The 25,812-nt window shown below is 37.5% G+C and overlaps 1 pseudogene; it reads right to left on the bottom strand.

The window, feature by feature from the left end:
- Positions 1-12,523: 12,523 nt before the first annotated feature.
- LOC138148873 (palmitoyltransferase ZDHHC9-like) lies at positions 12,524-18,742 on the bottom strand (annotated as a pseudogene).
- Positions 18,743-25,812: the final 7,070 nt, after the last annotated feature.

Genomic DNA, 25,812 nt, shown 5'->3' with positions numbered 1-25,812 from the left:
CAGGGACAGGGAAACTCTGGCAGCAAGGCCATGTGTGGCCCTGTAGATCTTCAAGTATGGCCCTTTGACTGAATTCAAATCACAGAACAAAAACGTGGATTCAGTCAAAGGGCAATATTTGATATCTTAGATGGTCACATATGGCCAGGAGGCCACAGATTCCCCGCCCATGGTTCTAGGATACTTGAAGATCAGATAGTACTGGGATCAGAACAATTTGGGTGCTTTATAGGAAGGGACAGTATCCTGCCCAGTCAGGTCTGACAAGTTTCTCACCTCTGAGGGCACAGTTAGAACATTATCAACCAGTTAAGACAATCAAAGTTTCTAGTTTGTAACTAAAGATCCTAAGTATGGAAGATTCTAGAGAAAACATCAGGATGAATGGAGATAATATCAGGTCAAAGGAGGGGAATGGCTAAGGAACAGAGAATTTCTTGAAGCAAGACTAGGAAAGAAGCAGTAATGACAATAACAGCAACATTAACAGTAACATTTTTCACTAGACTTCAATAACAATGAAATAATACTGTTGTATAGAGATTGTGGGAAACTCCTGAAGAGTAGAAATAGTGATTGGACCCATAATTTCATTGATATAGGTAATGAATTAATAACATTTCCTCAGATGAGGAAACTCCCTCTAGTAGTGCAAATTTACACCATCTACATAATTTATTGCCTTAGAGAATTGAGTAGATTGCTGAGACATTATCATTCTATCTCTATACAATGATCTCTCTGCCAGGATGCTGTATTGTAATTTTCCATAGATCATAGATTTATAGATGTTAGAGAATTCTGAGATCATCTGATCAAGCCCCTTCATTTTTACAGATAAAAAACTTGTGGATGCCCATAGAGGTTTAGACAAGGACACAGCTATAGCAAGCAACAGAGTGGAATTCAAACCCAGTTCCTTCGACCTCTAATCAAAAGTTCTTTATGTTACCCCACTGTTGCTTCTGATGTTATGATTGGTTATAACACTCATCAGTGCTCTGTAGTATTTCAAAATGGAATTTTTATTTACATTAGAGGAGTTACTATATACTTTCCAAAGTTACCCCAATGAAACTAGAGTGTCTCATTGCATCTTTATCAAGTGAGGTATATAATGCAAGCAATTTTATAGGGAAGGAAACTGAAATACCAAAAAGATAAGGATTTACCAGATCACACAGTAGGTAATTTTACTGCTAGAGATAGTGTTAGAAACACAAATCTTTCCTTTATTTCCTCCCATCTTTTTTTTAATACACTATGATACTTCATAGAGGTAATCTCCCCTTCCCTTGCAAAAGGCATATATATATATATATTTTTTTTTTTTACTGGCACCTCTAGAGACAAAAGTTTACAGGAAATTTTTTTCCTGACTCATAATACAACCCTCTAAGTATAACTAGATGTGCTTTTAGGTTTCTGCATTCATATTTTCTTGGTGTATTTACATCTTTCCCAACATATTCTGAGAAGATATTTCAGAGTTTAGTATGTAAAGATCATGACAATTTACATAGTACATAGGAACAACTGTTTGGTTTAAGATTGGGGAATGAGTATGACAATACTTTCCATTCTCACCTCATTTATTTATTTATTTCTATTTATTTATTTATTCATCTATCTATCTATCTATCAATTTATTTATAAAGCAATTGGGGTTAAGTAACTTGCCCAATGTTACACGGCCAGTTATTTTGTGTGGGTGTTAAGTATCTGAGGCTGGAACCGATCCCGGGTCCTGCCAACTCTGGGGCTGCTGCTCTCACTGCACCACCTATTTGCCCCCATTCTCACTTCGTTTAAATTACATGCAGAGTATATCATGTAAAATTCCAGGTTAGACAAAAAAAAAACAGAATTAAAGTTGCCTGGAGAAAGATCAACAATCTCAGATATGAAGATGATAGTACGCAGATGGAAGAAAGTAAAGAAGAATCAAGAAGCCTCTTCATCAGGGTGAAGGTAGAGAGTGTAAAATCTGGCCTGAATCTCAACATTAATAATAAGGAATTAACATTATGTCCACTGCTGGAAAATCACTTGCTGGCAAACAGGGGCAGAAGAAATGAAGAAATGGAATCAGTGCCAGATTGTATATCTTTGGCCTCAAAGATCACTGCAGGCAGCTACTGCAGCCATGAAATGAAAAGACCATTGTTCCTTGGAAGAAAAACTATGGCAATTCTGGACAGCATACTAAAAATCAGAGACACTGCCTTCCTGACAAATGTGTGCATAGCAAAGCCATAACTTTTCCAACTGCAATATATGACTGCAAGAGTTGAACCATAAGGAAAGATGGGCATCAAAGAACCAATGCTTTTTAATTGTGGTGCTACATTCCATGGGGTTACAAAGAGTTGGACATGACTGAATGAATGACAAAAACAATGAAATTCATTATTAGTTTTTTCTCTCTATCACTGGGAGAGGGGAACAACTAACCTCTCAATGTTCCTTTGATACTAGAAAGAGTTATATTGAAGAGATTATCTAGTTATTCTTAAAAAAAGTTAAGTACAGAGCAAGAATATTAGTAATGTTTATAACAGTTAATATTTACATAGTGATTTAAGGTTTATAAAGACTTTACAGATATTATCTCACTTTATCCTCACAATTACCACAGGAGACATTATTTCAGGTTAGTATTATCTCCATTTTATAAGGAAGGAAACTAAGGCAGACAAAAATAAAGCAACCTTCTCAGGATCACAGAGCTAGCAAGTAGATGAGATTGAATTTGAACTCAGGTCTTAACTCCAGGCCTGGTGCGTTATTTATTGAACTACTTAGTTGTCCTTATACCTTTCTTAAACTGATCACATTTTCTGTGACACTTTTCTGCTTACATCATTGCCAGCCATTTCAGTATAAGTGAAAATTATTATTTTATTTATAGTGAGTTTTTTGATGGAAACTTCCAAAAACTTTAATGCTTATTTACATTTTTTTCCAACATATTCTGAGAAGTCTAAGTATTAAGTACATAAAGACGATGTCAATTCATCTCAGATGACAATATGTTTGCAAGCACATTAAATACTACAGGGAAATAAATGTAATGAATTTAGCATATTTACAACAGATATATATATATATGTATATATAAAATCATTATTTTTACTACTATGTCATACTTTGAAGCCCAGTTAGGAAAAAACTATATTTAAACCTAGAGTTGGATACTTACTAGACATGTGACCTTGGAAAATCATTTAACCTCTCTTTGTTTCAACTTCTACAGCTGTAACATGGGGTTAACAATATCACCTACCTCCCATGAGTGTTGAGAGGATAAAATGAATTAATTTTTATAAAGCACTTATCATAACACCTGACACATAATAGGTTTCATATACATGTTGTTATTATTATAATTATTAAAATTAAATAAATAATTAAAATACTGAACTTATTTAATAAGTTGCTATTTAGTTTTAATAAATTCTTTGATATTTATATTTAATAATTATAACAACCAATTCTGAGGTGCTCTCTCTACCAGTGAAGAGTACAAATCTTTTACAATTTAATAGATAGTTGGTTTTGAGAATTGCTGTGGCAAAAAATTTCATCAATCCATGCCCAGCAAGGTAAAGCACTGCATCTAACTCCATTCTCATTGGGTCCATGTATAGCATTCTGCTTCCTGACTATACTTAGTGTTTCTAGTGTCAGGTTCTGCTAGATTTAAATTTTTCTGGTACAGTTAGCAAGAACTCAGAGTCAATTCTACATCATGATAACATCATTGTAAGTCTATACTGGACAATCACTACTGTTATTACTTGATAACAGAACCTATCCCACACATGAAGAAAAAGGAAAGGCAGAAAGGCAAAAAAACAAAAAAGCTTTTACCCATACTTTATCACATCTAATTGATTTATTCCATAAAATGTATAGGTGGGATCAAATATATATATATATATATATATATATATATATGTGTGTGTGTGTGTGTGTGTGTGTGTGTGTGTATATGTGTGTGTGTATGTGTGTGTGTATGCACACACAAAATGCCTATTACACTAATTCAACAAATAAACATTTATTAAATACTCATTATAAACTAGGCCTTGTACTAGCACTAAGGATATAAACAAGAAAAAAATAGGTCCTGTCCTCAAAGAGTTTATATTGGGGGAAGACAACACATACAAGAAAGCTGAAAAGAGGGGGGTGGAGTCAATATGGCAGAGTAGAAACAGGATTTCCACATAGTTCAGGCTTCCACCTCCTCTAATTCATGTAAAAAATGACTCTAGACAAACTTTGGAGCTACAGAACCCACAAAATGACAGAGAGAAGCTAACCTCCCACTGAAGACAGCCCAGCAGGCTGGCAGGAAGGGGCCAGTGTAGCACTCTGGGAGCCTAGCCCAGCCCTGCATGAGCCCAGGGTTTTAGTTTCTGGGTGGCCTGACCAGCCTCCAGCTGGGACAGCAGATCACCAGCAGCTGTGGTGGTTTCCAGAATTATCAAACCATAGATGCCAAAGACAAAGTGAGAGGTCAATGTAGACTTTGCAGGAACAGTGAATTTGGGAGTGTAGTCTGGCCCCCTAGGGCCAGAAGCAGTTGAGGGTCCACTGGCATGCAGCCACCAACACATGGCTGCTTCAGAGCCCCAGGCCTGCAGATTGTAAGGGGACCAAGAGACCAATCTGAGGGATAATCACTCTTATTTAACCTGCTTGGATCTGGATTGCTCTCAAAGGTGAAGCTCCTGGATTGCATGACCAGTTTGTCAAAGAGCATATGGAAGCTTCAGAGAGGGCACCCAACTAATAGCTACAGCAACTGCGAAAATCCCAGTGACTGGGATAAAGCTCCTCTTTCTGGTAGCAGAGTTCTACTGTGGCAAAAGTTTCAAAAGTCAAGAGAGTGAGTGGCAAAATGTGTCAGCAAAGGAAGCAAAGCAAACAGAGGAATCCAACATTAGACTCCTATTTTGGGGACAAAAAGGATCAAAGCATGGAACAGGAGGAAGACAGTGAAGTCAGAACTTCAGCACCAAAAGCTTCCAAAAAAATATGAGTTGGTTAAAAGCCATAGAGGAGCTTAGAAAGGATTTTGAAAACCAAATAAGAGAAATGGAGGAAAAACTGGGAAGAGAAATTAGAACAATGCAAGAAAATTATGAAATGAGAGTCAACAACCTGACTGAAGAAAATAAGACCATAAAAAATAGACTAACCCAGATGGTAAAAGAGGCTCAAAAAGGCAATGAGGAGAAAAAATTTCTTAAAAAGCCTAATTTTCCAGATGGAAAAAGAATCTCAAAACTTCACTGAAGATAATCACTCCTTAAGAATTAGATTGGAGCAAATGGAAGCTAATGATTTCATGAGAAATCAAGATACTATTAAACAGATCCAAACAAATGACAAAATAGAAGGCAATGTGTAATATCTCATTTGAAAAACCACTGACCTGGAAAATAAATCCAGGAAAGATAATTTAAAATTTATTGGACTACTTAAAAGCCATAATCAAAAAAAGAACCTAGAAGTCATCCTTCAAGATCTTCTCAAGGGAAATGTCCCTGATGTTTTAGAACCAGAGGGCAAAAGAGAGGTTGAAAGAATTCACTGATCACCTCCTGAAAAAGATCCCAAAAATATAAGTCCTAGGAATATTATAGCTAGGGTCCAGAGTTCTAAGATCAAGGAGAAAATATTACAAGCAGCCAGGAAGAAACAATTTTAATATCGTGGAAACACAATCAGGATAATACAGGATCTGGCAGATTCTACACTGACAAACTGAAGGGCTTGGAATATGATATTCTGGAGGTCAAAGAAGCTGGGATTAAAAGCAAGAATAACCTACCCAGCAAAACTGAGTTTCATGTTTCAGGGGAAAATATGGTCATTCAGTGGAATAGAGAACTTTCAAGGATTCTTGATGAAAAAAAACAGAGTAGAATAGAAAATTTGAAATTTAGATGTAAGAAGAAAGAGAAGCATGAGAAGGCAAAGAGGGAAAAGAAATCATAAGGAACTTATCAAAGTTGAACTATTTACATTCCTACATGGAAAAACAATAATTGTAATTTATGAAACTTTTCTCAGTATGAGAATAGTTAAAGGGAATAGAAATGTGTGTATACATATAATATGTATTTGCATACATATATATGTCTATATAGGAGGGTATATCAGCATATGAATACATATGTGAGTGTGTGTATAGATATATGTACAGGTATACATAGACAGAGGGCACAGGACCAATTTAATAGGAAGAGATGATACTTAAAATGATAAATTAAGAGGTGAGAGAGGCATATAATGAGAGGAGATGGGCAGAGACAGAATGGGGTAAATTATCTCATATAAAAGAGGCAAGGGAAAACTGTTAATTACAATGGAGGGGAAGAACAGGGAGGCAAAAGGGAAGGAGTCAAATGTGTTCTCATAGAATTTGGTTTAGGGAGGGAATGAAATGCACACTAAATAGGGTAACTCACTCTACAGGACAGTAGGGAGGAAGGGGGTGAGAGGGGACATACTGGAAGAGAGGGCAGGCTGGGTGGGAGGGAAGTTGGAACGACCCACTTTTGAAAAGGGACAGGATCAAAATAGAGAATTGAACAAGTAGGGGGTGGGATAGGATAGAGGGAAATATAGTTAGTCTCTCACAATATATCCACTATGGAAATGCTTTGCATAGCTACACATGTACAACCTATATTGAATTGCTTTTCTTCCCAGTGAGGGTGGGTGATGAGGTAGGAAGGGAAAGAATCTGGAATTTAAAGTTTAAAATGAAGTATATATATATATATATATATATATGTGTGTGTGTGTGTGTGTGTGTGTGTGTGTGTGATTTTTATAAGTAACTGGGAAATGAGATATACAGGCACTGGGACATAGAGATCCACTGTGTTCCATTGGAATGTCAGAGGGGGAATGGGGAAAAATATGGGAGAGAGTCGATTGAGGGAAGGGATATTCAGTGGGATCGCTGTTTTGGGGTGATTGGTGGAGAAAAATGGGGAGAAAATTTGTAACTCAAAATCTTGTGGAAATGAATGATGTAAAATTTTTAAAAAATTAAAAAAAGAGAAAAGAAATAAAATAATCAGTTCCCTCAAGGAGCTTGCTCTCTCAGCTAGCATTCAAATATGGAAAACATAGTTTACTTTGGTACCTGCATACACTTTTCTTTAATGCATTCAAGATAAGGATGGTAATTATTTAACATCTTGAACAAATTCTCTACATAGCTATTGAGTAAGTGAGAAATGCCAGTGAAATTTACAACCTACTTTTAAATAAATGCCAAGAACATTAAAAAAAATAACTAATTAGAATAAAGCTGGAGCTAAAGAACAAACTAATATTACCACAAACTAGAGGGCCCTTACTTATACAGGGATACCTCTCCTAAATCCTAAGCCTAATAATTTTCCTCATAATAACTTTTTATGTTCCAAAATCAAGTATTTAATAAATTTGTTATTATACTTTCAACAAAAAAAAGAAAACTGAAAAGAATGTGGGTTGGTACCCAGCTCAAAATGCATATTGGAGTAGCCAACAAAGTCCAAAATGATTTCAGCCTTGTGGGACATGAGATATTAGTCTTGTTCCTCTCCTTTAATAAAGGACTTTATGTCTCCTCCAATCATGAGGCAGACTTGGATGAGGTGTGAATAATTAATTGGATCTAGCAAAGTGAGAAGGTTTTCCAATGATGAGTTTACTGAGGGTCATCGTGGAAGAAGGTCATGAAGTCCAAAATGTATGCTGTCAGAGAAATAAAAAAAAAACACATAAACAAACATGCATTATGTGCAAGACACTGAGAAACACATGATATTGAGGTAAGCCATCATAGTCGAGGGTATGTTGGAGCCAAATCATAATGATGTCAGAAAGCTGATTCTTAAAATTTTGGTTAAAGTTTTCACATCTCAGACATGCTACAAATAGAATGCGATGTGTCCCATATCAGGGCTTTGATTTTTTGTTGAGGTGATTGTGGAGACTTAAGACAAGTGATGGAAAATGTTAATAATGCAGACTAACTTTAAAAGAGTATTCTCTCTACATTTTGTTTTTGGAGATCCAATTGTTTTTTCAGTTCCATATTCTCTACTTCCCTCCACGCCCAGCTCTACCCGTTGAAGAGGCAAGACGTATGATGCCCATTATACATATGGAGTAATGCCACCACATGTTAAAAGTCTTACTTTCACATTAGCCATGTTCAATAAAAATAAAAAGCAAATGAATTAAGAATGAGAAAAATTATTCAATCTGTACTCTGAATCCATCAAATCTCTAACTGAAGGTAGATAGTATTTTAATCGAGTAGTTTGGAACTGTGATGGGTCACTGTACTGATCAATATTACTATATTTCACAGTTGATTATCATTATAATATTGCTATGTACATTGTTCTCTTGTTTCTGCTCATTTCCCTTTATATCAGTTCACTGAAATCTCCCCAGATTTTTCTGAATCCATCCTGTGCATCATTTTTAATAGTAAAATACTATTCCATCACAATCATATGCTATGTTATTCAGTCATTCCCCAATTGGTGGGCGATGTCTTAGTTTCCAATTATTTGCCAACAGCAACAAACATTTAATAAATATTTTTGTATATATGGGTTCTTTTCCTTTGTATTTGATGTCTTTAAAGTATAAGAACTGGTAGTGGCATTGCTGAGTCACACACACACATATTGATACACATTTATTTCATCTTTTGCAAGTTAGCATTTCCCTGAGACTACAATTTTAACAATTTCTGTGGGATAGATAGAATAAGGACACTTTTATAAAATCAATATGTACTGCTTTCACAGAGAATTTTACTTCTGGAAGATAGCTCTGTCCCAGTCTTGCCTTTTATCTCTCTTATTTTGCAGGAGTCAGAATTCATGGCAGGGGAAGAGAATGTTCATCTTTCCTCTGAAGCTTCTGAAAAATCTCTTCTTGAACTAACTTCCTGGGATCCCATGCTGATGAAAAACTAAGCACGCCTACTTGGAGGGGCTAGTGTACTTGATTGTTTGTTTGTTTTTCATAAAGAAGATTTGTTCTAAAAAGAAGCAGAGAGATGGTATGTGCGTTATCCCCTGGTGTGGACAGGGTTTTCAAATTTTGAGAAGCTATTTGAAAAGCTACTTCAAGAAAAGTCCTCACTCTCAAAAATGTTCTTGCCCATCAAGGAAATGAGCATGATATTAAATGAGGCATTTGTGGGTCACAGAGCATTTCTAGTTCTCATTTTGCTGATCTTGCACATCCCCCAAACCTCATCTGATGTGTCAAAATTCCACTCGGCAGGAATACTGATTTAACATAAAAAAGACCTTGCCTCATTTGAACAAGGGCATGGTGGTTTTCTTTCTAGTCTTCATTCTCCTAGAGAATTCCATGAAAGGTAACTTCCTATCCTGAACTTTCTTAGTTTTAAAGAAAATTTATATTGATATTTTGTTTTGACATTGTATATATTTTCCTCTACATCATTCCCCTAACCTACAGAGAGACATTCTATATAGAAAAGACTATTTTTAAGAAAAAGGGATGAGGGAAGGAAAAGAAAATCATCAAAACTGATCAATATCTTTTTAAAAACCTGAAAATCTAAGCATTGTTTGACATCTGTAGATCTCTCTGCACTGCAAAGGAATGCCTTTTCTTTCTTCAGAAGATATATTCAGGACCATACTTCTTTGATTTTATGAACCATTCCATTTTTATTTTGCTGTGGTTTTTACTCCTATTTATATTATTATATTTATCATTTATATTGCTTTTTCAGCTCTGCTTATTTTACCGCATTAGTTCAGGTAAGTTTTTTTTTTTTATATAGAACAAAATGATTTTCCATTATATTAATGTGCCATAGTTTGTTTATCCATTCTATAATTAATGGGCATCTACTTTGTTTCCAGTTCTTTTCAGTAAAACAAACATACAAACAAAAATATAACAAAAACCTATTGCTAAATATTGTTGTACAGAGGACGTTCTTTTAGCAATGACTCCCTTCGGGTCATATTCCTAACAGTGGAATGTCTCAGTCAAATCTTGTGAGGATTTTAGTCAATTTATAACCATACTTCCAAATTACTTTCCAAAATGAACTAGTTAGTGTCCATCATCCTTTCAACATTAACCATTACAGAATGAGGTTTTTGTCAATTTTCTGGGTGTGAAGTTACCGAATCTTCAGTGTTACTTTGATTTGTATTTCTTTTATTATCAGTAATTCAGAAGGTTCTTTACTATGATTGTAATAGTTACAATTCTTTTGAGAACTACTTGTTCATATCTTTTGACTACTTATATATTGAAGAATGGTATATAATTTTATGCAATACAGCTGTCTCTATATCTTGCATTTCAAAACTTTCTCAGAGAAGTTTAATACAAAAAATATTTTCCCCATTAGGCAACCTCCTATGGTTTCTAAATGCATTAAGAAAGGCTCTTTGTTCACAAGCTTTTCAATTTTATGTAATTCAAAATTTCTATTTTATCATTTGTAATTGCCTCTACCTCATGTTTGGTTAAGAATGCATATGCTGTCCATAAGTTTAAAAGGTATATGATCTGCTTCTCTACTAAAGTTTTTATTATTGCCATTTTAATATTGAGGTTGTGGAAGCCAAGCTTAGATGACAGAGTAAAAGTACGGGGTCGCTTGAACTCTCCCCCAAACCCAACCAAATACCAATGTTTTATTTGCATCAACACAGTTTAATCACCTTCAAACAGATAAAATGCCCTTCTTAACCCTCTTCCCATTAAAGGCATGTCCACAGGACCCAAGTTTAGTAAGGGAGGGGGGAACATAGACTCTCTCAGAAACTGCTGCATTTGATACACAGATCCATATCCCTGAATTACAGTTGAGGACTAGGGAAAACAGGTTCCCCAAATGCTTGACTTGGGACCCAGTCCATCACAGGGGGAGAAGGGGTAGGGGTGGGGATCATCATAAGCCTCTGCATTTACAGAGGCCAGAAGAAGTTAGCCCTAAAGGAAGAGAAAGAAGGAAGGAAACACAGGCCAATGATTGTGACTTAATCAGTTCAGTGGGAGGTTCCCCTTTCTCACAAGGCTCCGAAGGCATTATTTTGTGAGGCCAGATCTGGAGTGGCCATGATGCAGTGGAGAGCATGGAAAGAAGACATGGGCCAGATGGGAGTGTCACAGCAGTGAATTCCATTTATTCATCTGAGTATCAGGATTTATATACTTATTACAGAGTAAGATATTTCTTTTATCACATGGGGATGAGTTGTACATTTCCCTAATATTTAATTCCCTTGGAGTCACTACTATAAGTGTAAGTAAGAATTCCAGGCACTCTGGTCCCTGCACATCAGGGAGAGTGGTGACCCAGCATCCAGTTGGCTTAAGAGTATCTGCAAGAAGTTGGCTGCTTCTACCTGCCTAACTAGAGTTGGCCCTCAACTCTTTTGTACCTCAATGTATTCATTTGTGCACTTAAGACCACTGGAGGTCTCATGGATTGAACTTGAAGTTGGGGGTGGTAGAAGGGGTAGCATTTATGAACAATTGCAAACCACTTGCAGAAAAGAAGGCACAAAAATGCAGACTTTTTAGATATTGTTACTGCTCCCAAATGGAGCCAGAGTCTGAAAAGGATATTATAAAAGGGGGTGAGAAAGAGACAGATAAATAAGATGAGATACAGATAGAACAATGGGGCTGTTGTTATTGGCATCACACAATTTACTATTGAACGTGGTGCAGTCATTACAAAGATTTGGGTTGAGCTATGAAAACTCCAAATTGTTAACTCACTAAGTATTCCCACTAACTTCTATCTGATTGACAAAGAAGTGGGTTAGAGAGGTAAAGAATGAGAAGGGAACCTGAAGAAGGAAACTACATTAAAATAAAAGTGTCCAGATACAAGGATCACACCTCACAGGTACAAACTGGCATGGCCAATGGAACTAAGACTCTGCCAGTCACAGCCTTGATCCATCCTCATTCTTGTCCTCTATCTAGGGGTAGAAATAGGGCTCAAATTGCTTGCATTGGAGCCCTTTGGGGATTCAATGGACAGAAGCCTGTGAGACTATCTCTGGTTCAGGGACAAGCAATGGAATGTCAACAACTCTCCTTACTTCCCTAGCAAAGACAGAAAAGTGATGCAAGGGGAACTCTTGAGGCCAAGACCCTTGAAACCCAAGTTTCAAGCTGCTACATATAATGGACTTCACTCTGCTACTTCCTAGAGCTGAGGAAAAATAGTTTGTATAGAGAATATTCTAATCCAGCATAGGATGGACAGGGACAAAAGGAAAATGACAAGAGGGATGGCTCACTTGCCCTCTGTCTCAAGGTTGTCTTCTCTCCCTCAATCACTCTCTGCTTCATGTCATTTTTTAAAGAATGACATAAACAAGATAATTAATAAAACTAATTAAAATGACATTCTTTAATGTCATTTTTAATGTCACTTAAAGGAAAGCAAAGGTCTCTCTGCTGCACAGAGAAGCTACTTCTCAGCTCCAGAAGCCTCCTGAGGAGTCTCTGGGGACTCTGTACCCTGTTGGGTTAAACATTGAACTGTCTCTCCTCAGGAGCACATGCTTTCAGGGACAGCTCTTTTGAGTGCAATCGCTCTGTGGGGAACACTGGGTTCTTTGGAAATGGGCTGCTACTGGGATCTCGAGTGATTGAGGGCCAAATTCCACTTGCTTCCAGTGGCAATATATCCCATTGATCCAACACACTGGGAGGCATGGGGTCACACAACACCTCACAGCAGTTATTTAGGATGTTGCCATGACTCTATGGATTCTGCACTTATTTCCTCCTTGCCCAGGAACCTTTAATATCTTCATTCCTTGTCTGGTTGAGGGCCACTAGGAAATTATGGAATCCTTCCAATCCCACAATAAACCAGAGGGTGAAGAAGAAGATGAGTACTTCCAGCACAATTCCAGGAATTTTTTCATTGACTCCAGGAAGCCAATTTTCAAGGACTTGAGAACCAAATAGACTATGTTGAAGGTGAAGACATAGATGGTGAAGAGGAAGAAAGAAATGATGAAGAGGTAGAAGTAGTGATAGTTTCTCTTGTCCACTGTATCAGCAATGCCACATTCACAATGCCTATAGAGATTACAAATATGCTGATATAATTATCCATCACAAAATACATCAGGTTTACCAAATGGGGAAATAAACTAGAAAATTTATTAAGATACCAAAAGACTGAGTCCCAAAACCAGAAAGTGAAAGCCATCAGAGTAGTTATGACATTGGCACAGGTAGATAAAGTAGAAAGCACCCACATTTTCAAGCCTTTAAAACAGAACAGGCTACCTCAGGCAAAGTCCTCCTCTCCCCACTCACAGCAACCACCCAGCGTCCTGGAAGCACTCTCACAGCAGCTCTGGCCCCTGGCAGTCCTCAGCAGGAGTCCTAACTCAAAAAAAAAAAAGGCAACCGCCGCCAACTGCCAACTGCAGGACCGTTAGCTTGGCTTTTCACTTTCTCTTGCTCTGCTATGTCAGCACGTCCATGGGGCATGGGAGATCTTTAAATCCCATAACCCTTACATTCGGCCCCAAGATCTTTCATGTCCCTTACTTGGCAAAAATACAGTAGGAATAACTGGTGTCAACAAAATTTCACAACAATATAACAAGAATAGCACACAATAAACACAAAAAACCATATTTTAGGGTGGGGCTTGAGCACAAGCTCCCCATCATTCCCCCCACCCCAAACAAATGGGGCCCCAAAATCTTGTGGTAAGGGGTGAAGATCTCTTCTTCTATGGCTACTTGCTGCTGAAATCGGATGTAGAGCTGTCCCTGTCCTTAGGGGTCCCATTTGAGAGGTCAGTTCTTAATATGCTTGATGCCAGGTCCAAGGGTGACACATCACAGTTGCAGACAGGGGGTGACATCCAGCTTAAGCTATCAGGCATCTACAGATGGAGGGTACCAAGCCTGTGGAAACAAATCTAACAAACAAGGTGAACAAACAAAAAATCAAGAAGAAGCAAAGAGACAATAACCAGACTATTGTAGCCTCACTCACGGTAGAATAAATGATTTAAGGGTACAATTTTGTAATCATCTTCTCCAGAATAAACAATAGTTACAGTGTTATCCTTCCCATATGCTATAATCTCTGCAGCCTTTGGAACATCATCTGGCTTCCGTTTTACCCATACTTTAGCTCCTGATTTTATTCTATCAGTAGAACCAAATCCTTCAGTTCCTGTGACAGTTATTTTGGAAGGAGGGTCAGTTTTTACAAGTGGCATTGTTTTACAAGGAACGATAATCACTTGAACTATCCTATGAACTTTTGGGCCTCCTTCTTATTGGTAGGGGTAGGAAAATCCTGAATCTTTTGTCGGGCTTGAGGAAGAATCTCCCTTAGCCCCTTGTTCCATTGTATACCCAAAAACTTCATATTCTGAGCTGGTCCTTGAACCTTTGCAGGGTTAATTTCCCACCCTTTACTTTTCATATGCTCAATTAGAAGGGTCAAACTCCTTTCCACTACTTTCGCATCTTTTCCCTGTATCATGATATCATCAATGTAGTGGGTAAGCTGTACACCAGGTAGCTTTAATTCATCCAACTGTTCAGCCACAATCCTGTGACAAATAGTGGGGCTATGTATGTACCCTTGTGGCAAGCGAGTAAAAGTATATTGTCTACCCTGCCAAGTGAAAGCGAAGTGGTCCCATTGTTTAGAGTCTATTGGGATGGTGAAGAAGGCATTTGCCAAGTCAATAACTGCATACCAAGTCCCATCATATTTCTGCATCCTTTCTATTAAGGTGATGGTATCTGGAACAGCAGCATACAAAGAAGGAGTCACCTTATTCAGCTGTCTATAATTCACAGTCATTCTCCATGTCCCATCTGATTTTCTTACTGGCCAGACAGGATTATTCCATCTTGTGGTTGTAGGGACTAACACTCCTGCTTCAACATATTCCTTTATAGTAGTGGCAATTTCATCTTTCCCACCTGGCACACGATACTGTTTTAAAGTAATTACTTCAGAAGGTTCAGGTAAAGTGATTGGGTCCATTTTTATTTTTCCCACTAAAACTGTATTAATTCCTATCTTCCTCACAGCAAATTGGTATCTTCCTTCAGGTAAATTCAGTCATGCCTCTCAATACATCTATTCCAATGATGTATTCAGGAATGGGTACAACAACCACAGTATATTCCTTCTTAGGTAACTGCCCAATTTTCATTGTTATTTTAACCTGTCTGGCTGATATTTCAGTGTCTCCTAGACCTGTGATGGTAATAGGAGTTCCATGTTTAAACTTATCAGGGTTTCCATAGATAAGTGTGGCCTCAGCCCCAGTATCAATCAATGCCCTAGTCACAGTAGTTGATCCATTCTTCCAATATATTGTTAAACCAATATGGGGTCTGAAATCTCTTCTGCATATTTCTTTTATCTGGGCTGGGGCTTGGCCTATCTCCTATTCCCCCTGAAGGTGGGGCAAACTTGGATACAAAGATTCAGATTCAGAAATACCTGCGGGGGTGGTTCCTGCTTCCCTGTTCATTCTAATGCTAAGTACCTTTTCTTGGTACAGCTTATGCAGCTCTTCAGTTGGAATACCATCTATTCTTCTAAAGTCCACCCCAGCTCTTAATAGAGCAGTAAACAGTTCCCTTCTTGTGGGTCTATTTTGTCTCTGAATCCTCTGGCTGTTTACTCTTCTCTCTCGAGGCAATTTGTCTTTTTCCCATTCCCCTAAATCGCTTAATTGTGAAATCTTATCCAGCACCTCTGAAAGAGGGTGCCCTATTTCTCCAATTAAAAGGGTCAGAATTAGGTGCTTATATGCAGGAGGAGCCGTCTTCACTATGATATTTCTATGAGGAACTCCTAGGGGGGGTATCATAATATGCATTTGCATCTCCAATCAGGATAGCAGTTTTCATTACCTCCTCCTTTAACTTTCTCATACAGTCTCTAAGTGAGTACCAGGGTCTGTCTCCCCTAGGCCACATAGATTCAGTTGGATATTGCTTTTTGCAACCTTCTGCAGCCAAAGCTAGAAGACTCGTTTTGTTATTTCCTCCTTGCATATGGTGATCCCTAAAAGCCTGGTGTACAAAAGGATTCTGACTGATACTTATGAATTTTAAACAGTCCAGTGTTATTCCTCCTGCGCCTTCATCAGTGATTCTTACTATCCAAGACACTAAAGACTCCCCCATTCTTTGGGTAAATCTACTCAATATATCAGTGATCTCCTGTTGAGTGAAATCCTCAATTATCTCCCTCGACTCTGTTTTGCCTCAGTGGTTCTCCTGCCTTCTTCTTCGTATGGGGAGAGCTTCTACATTAGGAGACTCCTCATCTAACCTTGTTCCATTCTCCTCACACACATTCTCCTGGAAGCTGTCAGGGCAACTCTGCCCAGCCTGTACAAAAGCTGCATGCACATTCCTTCTGCTAGTTTTTTGCTTCCTTTTAGCTACATGAACAGTAGCTTGCTCCTGGACCACATGAGTCCCTCCAGTTTGCTCTTCTGAGTACTGTACACAGAAGAATCCTCAGGCAAACCAGCTGACTCCCTAGCCATCCTAGCTCTTTCCTTCAGCAGCTTATCCCTACTTTTACACATAAGGCGATAACTTGTTAGCAGCACCCAGCCTCTCCTGCACACTCCTGCCAGTTCTTTGCCTGGTTCTATGGGTATTGCTTTCAAACATCTTTCCAAATCTCCAGGTTCTCCCTCTTTTAGCCTTGGTTCCCAGTTTTCACAGGGCCCTGTGCTTTTAGCCCATTCTCTGGCTAGAGAGGAATAAGGCAAATCCTCACATCCTGGAATAGCCATTTCTCCCTCTAAAGCCCCACTGCTTCCAAATAGAGGCCTGACATTTTGTGATCCCATCCTGGTCGCCAAATGTATCAGCAATGCCATATTCACAATGCCTATAGAGATTACAAATATGCTGATATAATTATCCATCACAAAATACATCAGGTTTGCCATATGGGGAAATAAACTAGAAAATTTATTAAGATACCAAAAGACTGAGTCCCAAAACCAGAAAGTGAAAGCCATCAGAGTAGTTATGACATTGGCACAGGTAGATAAAGTAGAAAGCACCCACATTCTCAAGCCTTTAAAACAGAACAGGCTACCTCAGGCAAAGGTCCTCCTCTCCCCACTCACAGCAACCACCCAGCATCCTGGAAGCACTCTCCCAGCAGCTCCGGCCCCTGGCAGTCCCCAGCAGGAGTCCTAACTCAAAAAAAAAAAAAAGGCAACCGCCGCCAACTGCCAACTGCAGGACCGTTAGCTCGGCTTTTCACTTTCTCTTGCTCTGCTATGTCAGCACGTCCATGGGGCATGGGAGATCTTTAAATCCCATAACCCTTACATCCACATAATTTCTGTCCCGGGGACAATGATGGTCAAAGTGCTCTACACAATTGTCACAGATGCTGCAATGGGAGGCAGGAGTGTGTGTGTGTGTGTGGGGGGGGTGAGATCTTGCATATATAACAATACTTTAGTTTCAAGATCTTTACTTGGCGATCTGGAAATTCTTGTTTTAAGGCGGCAGGCACTGACCCTGTGGCACCATGCTCTTGGTTGCCTCTATCTCCATTTCAATGAAAGCTGCTTCATCTGGCAGGGTCTGGAGAATGATGCTGGGGTCACTGAAGCTTTTCCATAGCAACATAGCCAGGGAAAAGAGGAAAAAGGATGACTTAAAAGACAAGGATGGCAAGAGACAGCTGAACAGCCAAGTAGAAGCACTCATAAGCAAAGAAGAGTGCACAGGTCCCCACCAGGAGGAAGAGTCAAGTAGAAGATACCCTTCCGCTGGGCCAACGTGACATGTCCATCATAGCAGAAAATGTTCTTGTCTGGGAGCTTCTCTGGTTTTCTAGTAAACTTCTTCCTCACCATCATCACAGATATGGCTGAAATTCACCTCCTAAGCTTACCTTTAGTCACAGGAGAAATGTGATTTGGGACAAGTCCAGATTCAGAACCACAGCTTCAATGGTACTGGTGGCTGCTGATTTTATCAAGTTCGATATCATCAAAAATCTGACTTTTAACTTTGGCAACTGGGACTGTGGTGGAAAAGGTGGTATTCTTCTCTGGGAGGGAGTGAATGTACCAGATACCATTAACTACTGACTCTAAACAAGTTGTAGAGCAGCAAAACCTACACAAATATGGAATGGAACAATTCTCCAGACCAAGAAACTTGAAAAGCCACAGGAAAGTTCTGTTTCACCAGAACAAGAGAGGATCATGGTCCAGTGCAGTCTATGACAGTGCAGACCAGGCACCACCAAACCCAGAGCAGAACTCAGGACAATCGAATCAGTGGCAGCAGTGGCAATTTCCTTAATTCTCAGTCAACAGATGTCAAGGAAATTTAGAAGGTCAGCATGAAAGGTCTGACACACATGGTTGAGAATGGAGCACAGTCCAGTGTAGGCTGTACCAGCATAGACTTATCCTCTGCAAACAAGGAGTAGGTGTAGGGGGTGACTCAATCAGCAATGGAAGCAGCTGCTTCTGGAAATCTCAGCCTATAGACAGTAAGGGGGTCAAACAACTGATCAGAAGATTACAGGAGTATCTTTGCTAGCACTGAGGCAGGACTCTGTTGCTTTTCCCATACTCACCTCCAGGTCCCAGGCCAATGAAGAACACCAGTAAACCAGAGTTTACAGTCATAGTAGAACAGGGAACCTTGTCACAATTCCAAGGCAAAAAAGAGGGTTTATGGTCACTCATAGACCAGAGCACTGGTCAGGAAAAAAGTAAACACTTTTCCTTAAATCATACCACCTTGGAAGAACTGAAAATTTATAGGTTCCCAGAAGTATCTCTGAAAACAGCTGCATAAAACCCCTGAAGCTTGGGACAACCAACTTGAAAGCAGAGATCTTAACAGAGGTAAAACTCAAGTAATAGTTTGGGAAAATGAGCAAACAACAGAAAAAAAAATTCTGACCATAGAAAGTTACTCTAGTGACAAGGAAGATAAAAACACACACTCAGAAAAAAGAACAAAGCCAAAGCTACTGTGTCCAAAGAATTCAAGAAAAAAAAATTAACTGATCTATAGCCATGGAGGGTCTCAAAAAGGATTTTCAAAATAGAGTAAGAGAAGTAAAGGAAAATTTGGGAGGAGAAATAAGAGTGATAAAGAAAGTCATGAAAAATGTGTCAACAACTTGGTGGGGGAGATACACACATACACAAACACACACACACACAAATACTGAAGAAAATAACATCTTAGAAAACAGACCGGACCAGATGGTAAAAAGAGCTACAAAAAGTCAATGAGGAGAAGAATGCCTTATAAAGCAATATTGGCCAAATGGAAAAAGAGGCCCAAAAATTCACCAAAGGGGGAAAAAAACCTCCCTAAAAAGTAGAATTGGACAAATGGAAAAGGAGGTACAAAATGTGACTGAAGAAAAAAATAATCATTCCTTAAAAATTAGAATGGAGCAAATAGAAGCTGATGATGGTATGAGAAATTAAGGAAACAGTAAAAGAAAACTGAAATAGTGAAAAACAATACAAGACAATGTGAAATATACCATTGGGGGGAAAACTGACCTAGAAAAAATATTGGAAATATAATTTTTAAAAATATTGGACAGGGGGTGGCTAGGTGGTACAGTAAATAGAGTACTGGCCCTGGAGTCAGGAGGACCTGAATTTAAATGTGGCCTCAGACAAAACACAGACTAGCCATGTGACCATGGGCAAGTCACTCAACCCCAATTGCCCTCCAAAAACCAAAAAAAAAAAATTGGACTACCTGCAAGTCATAACTAAAAAGGGACCTAGACATCTTCTTTCAATGAATTATCAAGGAAAACTGCACTGATATCCTAGAATTAGAGGGAAAAATGTAATTTGAAAGAATACATTGATCACTTCCTGAAAGAGATTCCAAATGAAAACTCCCAAGAATATTATATCCAAAATCTGGTGTCCCTAGGTCAAGGACAAAATAATGTAACCACTCAGAAAGAAACAATTCATGTATCATGGAGGCACAGTCAGGATAACACAAGATTTAGCAGCTTCTGCATTAAAAGATCAGAGGGCTTGTAATATGATTTCCTGGAGGGCAAATACTATACCCAAATGAGTGTGTATAATTCCTTTAGGTCAATTCTGATGAGAACTCAATTGGGTAGAGGCATCTATCTTACCCTAAAGGACAGTAGAAGGCAAAGGGGATAAGAGAAGGGAGAGGTGATAGAAGGAAGGGCAGGTTGGGAGAGGGAGTAGTCAGAAACAAAACACTTTTGAGCAAGGACAAGGTAAAAGGAGAGAGAGAATAGAATAAAAGGGGGTGATAGTATGAAGGGAAATACAGTTAGCAACAGTAACTGAAAAATAATTGAAGCAAGTTTTTTTTTCTAATAAAGGTTTCATTTCTCAAACATGTAGAGAATTGAGTAAAATTTATAAAAAATAAGACATTGCCCAATTGATAAATGATTAAAAGATATTAAGAGTTTTCAGATGAAATAATCAAAGTTTTCTATTGCTATATGAAATAATGCTTTAACTTATTATTGCCTAGAGAAATGTAAATTAAAACAATTCTGAGGCAATATTTCATAATTATTAGATTGGCTAATGGGAGAGGAAAGGAAAAATACCAACAATGGTGAAAGGGATGTGGGAAAAATGAGGCATTAATTCACTCTTGGTGGAGTAATGAACTGATCACCTTTTCAGGAGAATAACTTGTAAATATGCCCAAAGGGCTATAAAACCCTTTGACCTAGCAATACCACTACTAGGTCTGCCTCCCAAAAGAAATTTAAAACAAATAAAGAAACAAAAAGTAAAAGGAACTCTATGTACAAAAATATTAATAGCACCTCTTTTCTGGAGTCAGAGAATTAGAAATGGAGGAGATAGCCATCAAATGGGGAATGGCTAAAGAAGTTGTGGTATGTGATTATGATGAAGTACTGTTGTGCTATAAGAATTGATGAGTAGATCTCACAAAACCTGGGAAGACTTGCATGAGATGATGCAAAGTGAAATATACCATGTGCAAAGTAACAGCAATATTGTAAGATGATCAGCTGTGAATGACTTGGCTATTCTCAGCAAATAATGATCCAAGACAACTTTGAAGAAGGACTTATGATGAAAAATGCTACCAATTCCCAGAGTAAGATGAATGGTCTCTGAATATTTTTTTAATTTCTTTATTTTTCTTGAAGTTACTTTTTTTGTTTCTTTCACAACCTGACTATTACGTAAATGTTTTCATGACAACACATGGATAATCTACATTGAATTTCTTGCCTTCTCAATGAGGGTAGGCTTGGGAGAGAGGAAGGGAGATAATTTGTAACTCAAAGTTTTAAAAATAAATATTAAAATTGTTTTTACCTGTAACTGTGGAAAAATAAAATATTAAATATATAAAAAATAAAAAAATATTAGTCACATATCCAGTTTGAATTAATTGTAGAACAGTCTAAGATGATGACCTAATTTTAATTTCAGTGTGTTTGATTCAACTTTTCCCAGAAATTTTTAACAAATAGGAAAAAAACAAGTAATTTATGTTTTGGAGTAAATCAAGCTTCATTTTCTAATTCATAAAATGGGGTTTTGTTGTTCTACAGGTATATTTGATTCGGTAATCCCATTTGGGGTTTCTTGGCAAATATACTGAATTGGTTGGCTATTTCCTTCTCCAGCTCATTTTACAGATTTTACAGAGCAACTGAGACAAGAAGGGTTAAGTGACAGGTCCACAGTCAACTTAGCTAGTAAGCGTCTAAGACTAGGTTTGAACCCATGAATATGAGTCCTCTGATGCCAAATTCAGTATTCTATCTACTGTATCTACCTCTACCTACCTAATAGGATTATTGTGAAGATCAAATGACATAACAGTAGGATTCTACTTTATTTTTGAGGTAAAAGCATTTGGGAATGCACTGTTCTTCATTTTCCTGGTTGTATGTATGTCTGCCTCTTTCTATATTTATCTCTTATTTCTACTCCCCACCTATGAAAGTCTCCATGTCAGTCATTATCTCTAACTCTACATCACCTTGTATCTCCATTGTACAATATTTCCTTAATCATAAGGGTTCTTTGGAGGATCTGAACAGATACATTCAGATCTCTGACCTCTCTGTATAAGAGTCCAGCTCAGGTGTTTGAGGTAATTTGGGAACTTAACTCAGTACCAGGATAAATGCCAGTTAATTAGGGTGATGAAGATCCCAGAAAAGGAGAATTCATAACTTGTCCAGATAACTTACACCTTGTCATATATAGAATTAAGATGGAGGAGGTCTACATTAATTTCTTTGGTGTTACAACAGGCAGGTTTTCTTCATTCAGGCATTTTCTCCTTTAACCTTGCAGTACATTTATGTTTAAAGGTAATGATCTATTTGATAGTAAGAAATCGATGTGATAAGAAAACTACTGATGTTCACTAGTTATTTTACTTAATTTGACTTAATGAAACCACATTATCAAACTTGGAAAAGGTCCAAGCATGTTCAAATGCTACTTTTTCTAAGGGTTGCCAGTATGTTCTCCCTCTCTTTTTCAGTTCTTAGATGACAACCCAAATGGAAAGTTCTTTAGACTATTTCTAACAAATAGCTACATGTGAATTAGTTTTCGAACTTTATGTGCAAAAGAAAAAGAAATATGCTGTGCAGTCTATTGTTTCCTAAATATAGTCTCTTTAGAAATGCGTATCCCCTGATGTGTTCTGAGTTCTGTAAATTACAAAACTAAATTCTGTTCCCAGACATAGGGAGGTCTAGTCATCAAAGTAATTCCCTGTATAAACTGCCTTCCCAGTATAAAGACTCCACAATAGACAGTCTGTATTTAACAAAATGACAATGTTGTTCTCTTAAGCATTGCCACACGGTCACAGGATGGATTTCAGAGACCTGCATTTTTCTTTCTAAATAGGACACATGGGGCCTGGCTGACAGCTTAGAAGGGAAAGAGAAAGAGGCTAGAGGAAGAAGCCTGGAGCCATCTAGCAGTCTAACCCTTCTTTTTAGACCCCATATGAATAAAAAAAAATGACTCCTCAGACAAATGGTTGCTTGATGTTCCTTTGTCTTGTCTTGACTTAATTCTGTTTGATGATCTTGGTTTATTTCATACTATTGCTATATTCCTAAAATTAATTCAGTGAGAAATCTGGGATAAAATGAGAAGTGAGGAAGGAAACTAGATAGTAACTCCCTTAGATTTATTTTGCTCATTTTAGTTAGGCCTAGGAAATGACAAATGATAATAGTAGATACAGCACTGGGCTAGGAGTCAGGAAGACCTGAATTCAAATGCATTCTCAATCACTTACTAGTTGTATGACTCTGGGCAAGTCACTTAACCTCTGTTTGCTTCAATTTCTTCATCTGTAAAGTGGGCATAATAATAGCACCTACCTCCCAGCATTGTTTGGAAGATCAAATGAGATAAGTGTAAAGTGTTTAGCACAGTGTCTGGAACATAGAAAGCACCATATAAATGTTTATTATGTTTTTTATTATATCTTTCTACAGCTTCTTATTTTCTCAGTAGGGACACAGTAAAGACAGAAAGTAGGGAAGAGAGTTTAATAGAATATGTATACCAGAAGTCAATTGCAAAATATGCTCAAAAGACAAAAAAAAAGTTCAGTACTAGATATCTAACAGAAAGAAGATGACCCTTTGCCATATGAACATCACCTCCCAGGGAAGGATAGAGGTCATGGAGGCCCAGCTTTACCTTGATTTACCTCTATGATCTCATTAAGAAGATTTGTGGGCTTGAAGATTTTCCCAGATGGTAGAATGGAATTATTTATTTCCCTGTAACTTCAACACTTTTCCAGAAGTCTTATGGCTTCCATGAAATATTATTAAGTCCTCCAAATACTCCAGCAACTATTTCCTGACAGTATACCCTCTGATAACTTTCCATATGAGAATTTTCATTGTATCATTTCTCCCTCCAAATTGAGTTTTTGTTTTCTCATGAATTCATACTTTTTGTTGAGAAATAGAGAATGTAGTCAGTTCTGAATTTGGGGGTTTGACTTATTTTGCTCTTTTGGGGGGAAGGATAGGAGGGAAGAATGGCAATATATTGACTTTCTTTGTTCACTTTAGCAGTTAGTAAGTCAGAAAATGTAAATGATAGAAATGTAAATGTTTTTGAACTGAAATAGAAAGAAAGAATTAAATTTAACTGCTCCTTGCATGGGAGGTATTAGTCTTTTCCCTCCCATTACTGCAGATGAAAGGCATGACTAGGATACTAGGTCTTAAATCTATGCAGCATCAGCAGGTTTTTTTTTTTTTAGTAAATTACAATACCTCTTCATTTGTATTCTCCACACTTAGCCTATGACAAATGTAGGTTAGCATCCTCTTAGGCTGGAGGAAAGTGAATTATGGAATGTGAATCTGCAAGTCAGTGGTGGATATGGAATTTTAAAGCCCTTAAGCAAAGTTTAAAGTGGTGTGATTCAAGAAATGTTCATTAGTAACATTCATTAAATGAATGGAAATTAGATTGTATAAGGAAAGGTTAAAGGTAATGGAAAAAGTTGTGTGGAAAAAGAAATGACAAAAGGAGGGAATCTATCTTGCTTACATACAAAGGAAGGAATATAATGAGAAGTAAACTGACTGTGCATCCTTCTACTCTACAAAAGATAGGAGAAATGCCCATGCGGTTCTGTCATGATTAGCCTTATGAAAAGGTGCATCTCCCAAATGTTAAGTATTTTATTTTGATATTCCATTTTTTTGTAATCAATAGCTTATGGAAAACCATTCTGTTTCCCGTCCTTCTCACTAGAAATCCTGGGATACTTTCTAAAGCTCATTTGATAACTATTCCATCTCTCTATCCTTCCTTGAAGAAGAAATCCATGGTGGAGCAGTGGTAAGGCAGAAGACTTCAGTTATAAATAAATTATAATATGTGAGAATAAGCTTCCAAGGAAGTTTATAAAATGCATCCCCTGAATAACTTTAAGAAAATATTTATTAATATATATTTAATATAGTTTTGTTGTAGATTAGCCTGGTGGCAGTGGGTTGGATTAGATAACACCTTTACATCCCATCTGGTTCTGGGATGATGTGATTAGAAATCATAACCTTTAAATATGTGATTCGCTACTTACACTGCCAAAAACATGGTGTCTCAGTTGGAAACTGGTACCTATTATTATCTATGAATTGTAACAGAACAATTTATATAAGCTTACTATGAGTTTTTAAACGGATTTCTTAGGGATCATCTTGAAATAATGTTGTTGTTTTTTTTCCTACTAGGGGCCAAAATACATATTCTTAACATTATTTTTTCACTTTGAACAAAAACAAAAAAGGAACTCACAGCCATTTGATGACTTTTAAAAAATCTACCCCGTAACTAATTATAAATTTGATTTTTACTAAATATGATCTGCTCATAATGTATCAGTGAGTAGGAGATAAGGCTTACCTGTCAAATTGTATCATCACTGAAAACTCATTCAATATCAAACATTTTGTAGTACCCATTACCCAATTTTCTTTAATAGAATGCAAAAGTCAGAAAAAAGGATATTTCAAAATTATCATTTCAAGAAGGAAAACAACAAAAAAAAACAAAAGAAACATAGGAAATCATCAACTCTATTGTTTCCAGATTCATGAGAAAATAATTTTAAATGTTTAGCTTGTATTTAGTATTTTATTTTCCCCCAATTACATGTAAAACAATTT

This window comes from Petaurus breviceps, unplaced genomic scaffold, assembly GCF_028583685.1.
Source record: "Petaurus breviceps papuanus isolate PSGF00001 unplaced genomic scaffold, PetGlider_PUasm1.0 90842, whole genome shotgun sequence".
In the NCBI taxonomy this organism is placed as follows: Eukaryota; Metazoa; Chordata; class Mammalia; order Diprotodontia; family Petauridae; genus Petaurus; species Petaurus breviceps.
Note: the sequence above shows the minus strand (reverse complement) of the source record. Positions and strands in the feature narration are given on the sequence as shown.